This window comes from Arachis ipaensis, chromosome B04 (genome assembly GCF_000816755.2).
Source record: "Arachis ipaensis cultivar K30076 chromosome B04, Araip1.1, whole genome shotgun sequence".
NCBI classification, from domain to species: domain Eukaryota; kingdom Viridiplantae; phylum Streptophyta; class Magnoliopsida; order Fabales; family Fabaceae; genus Arachis; species Arachis ipaensis.
The window spans coordinates 91254207-91256742 of NC_029788.2; the positions used below are offsets into that span (position 1 = coordinate 91254207).

The 2536-nt window shown below is 39.1% G+C and overlaps 1 pseudogene; it reads left to right on the forward strand.

Annotated features, from left to right (window-relative positions):
• LOC107639473 overlaps nt 1-1548 on the forward strand; it is an 8883-nt pseudogene extending 7335 nt beyond the window's left edge.

Here is a 2536-nt window from a genome sequence, read left to right on the forward strand (position 1 = left end):
AAATAATTGCCATTTACTGGCTTTATTAATTTATTTCACTATTCGGATGTTGGAACTTGTCATATAGGTTGTACACTAATGCACTGTATTAATTTAGGTATATGTTGCTCCATGTTTATTTCCATTGTTGATTTAGTAAACTTATATACATTGTATGTTCTCAACCGGCCTAGGTAGTAGCCCTTTAGTTTCAAAAGAAACAGACAAGTCAAAAAGTAAGAGTGAAAAACCAAGAAACCATCTACCTATCTATCTCTATTTGCAATAAATTATATCGATTGAAACATGATTTGGTTAAATTAAACACAATCTGCAATGATTGTAGTGATCAAATCAGGATGAATCATTCTCCAAATTCAGTTTGGATTATTATGGATAATAATATTATCTGATATTCTTTAAAGTTTTGTGTATATGAATATTCTTCTATGCTAAATTAGAAATGGTAAAGCAATTCTTAGGAATTTCTCATCACACAAAAGTGGATTAGCATTTGCTTCCTTTGCATGATGTTTTAATTTTACAGTAATTTTACTTTTAGCTTCATTGATGGGTAAAGCATCATGATTCAGGGGCCGTATGATTTCCATTAATAACTTGTTCTTGTTACGAGTCGAAGGTGGCAAGAGCTACATTATTGTGTTTTACATGCTTTTCAGGTTGTTAATATCAATGGTGAATACCAAGAGACTAGCACCTCCTCATACCATAGCAAGTAGGCTTATTACCAGTATTGATTTTCTTCTTGTTCTTATCTCATTCAATCTTTGTCTCACTTTGCAAAACTTCTACCAGTGTTATCAGGCACATACCCCTAGATTCAATTGACCCATCCTTGGCTATTGGATTTTACTGCCGAGACAAAGGTTTGCTGGTTTCTTTGCCTTAATTTCACAACCTAAAACAACATGGGCTAACATCTAAGCTTTCTGTTGACCCCGATCATCTGCTTGTTAATGGTGGCTGTCAGATGATTTCGACGACTTCTGTTCCCGAGCTTCCAAGCTTGCTGAAGAATCAAATGGTGCCCCATTATTCACGGTAGCACAGTCTAGGGGATTCTTACCGCAGGCCGCTAGTAACAATGCGCTGGGTGGCAACACTGGATTCCAAGACGACGATTCCGTAGCTATGGACGTTGCCAACAAAGCAGGCAACAATGAGGATGATTGGCAACTCCTGTAATTCCAAAGTTTCCCAAGGTTGATTTGAAGTAAGGGGTTGAAAAATTTGTTGTTTGATTCTCATGTGCCTAAGGCTAATTTGCCAGTGTTGTTGATGCCTAGTTATGGGGGTTCCCTATTCTCAAGATATGGTTGAAAATAGGCTTTGTAGAAAAGTAAGTTATAATGAATATGATTCTTTAGCTTAGTTTATTTCCTCATTTGTTGATATAGCTAACTAGGTATTTGTTGTACATTACACGGGGAGTTTCGTTCATATTTGTTGCTTGTACCTTCTTGTTGGCTAGAAGGTACAAATTTGTAGTGGGATTACACTTTTGGACTATCGAATAAATGGTAGAAAGTAGTTCAGAATGCTGTCTTACGACACAAGCTTTAATATAAAATATAAATTTAATGTAAATGATTTTTTTTAAATTTTTTTTAACGTATTGTAATGGGATCAGAATGAATGAGATAGGAGAGATTTAGCTAGTAATGTTAATGGTTGAGAAAAACAACAGCAAGAAAAATGAAAGGACTTGTATTTAATCGTTGAATATTCTTGTTATTGCATGCGACTTTCGGATAATAAAAATTGCTAGATTTGTAGCAATTCAATGTCTAAGGGTTTGATTTCAACATTTTGCAAATTTTTTGTGAATTAAAGTTTATGTGCTATATTAAGTTTTTGCAAATTTGTTTGGAATAAGTAGTGTATGAGATGTCTCTGGTACGGGTTGAAGGATGGATCGGGAACCTGCGGACCTGGGTTGAAGTCGGGTTGTCTGACTGGAGCAATGGGGGGAGGTACTTGCAAAGATACTCCGACGCTCAAGTCAGAATGGATCTAAGAGGTATAAGGTATGAGGAATGGATGAATACCTGGGGGGACTTGGGTCCTCTATTTATAGGCGATGATGGGTATCTTATCTTATCTTATCTGGTTAAGATAAGATGGACGAATGAATTCGAAAGTTGGTTAGGAGCTCTGGAAGGCCGGTTTTCGGGGCCTTCTGAGCGAGGTGCGGGTTGGACCTGTGGAGCCGGGTTGGGTGCAGTCCCGGGTCCGAGCTCCGTGGCTCGGGTCCGTAACAGTTGCCCCCGCAGCGGGAGAGTGAGCGAGGTCGGTCTGTCGCTGGGAGATACTGCTTTTACCGCGGGCTTTAGGCCTTTAGTTTTTCTAGAGTGGCCGTTTGGTGCTTTTGAGATGAGGTCGGTGCCTCAGTTTCGTCTCTTGGAAGATTCGTCTGACCGTTTTGGTCTGACGTGACTCTTCCGTGTCTACTGCGCCCGTTGCGTTCTTCGAGGCGTGATTTATTAATTGCTTTTTTCCAGGGGGCATTTATTGTGGGGGGCGTTTTCCTCTTTTG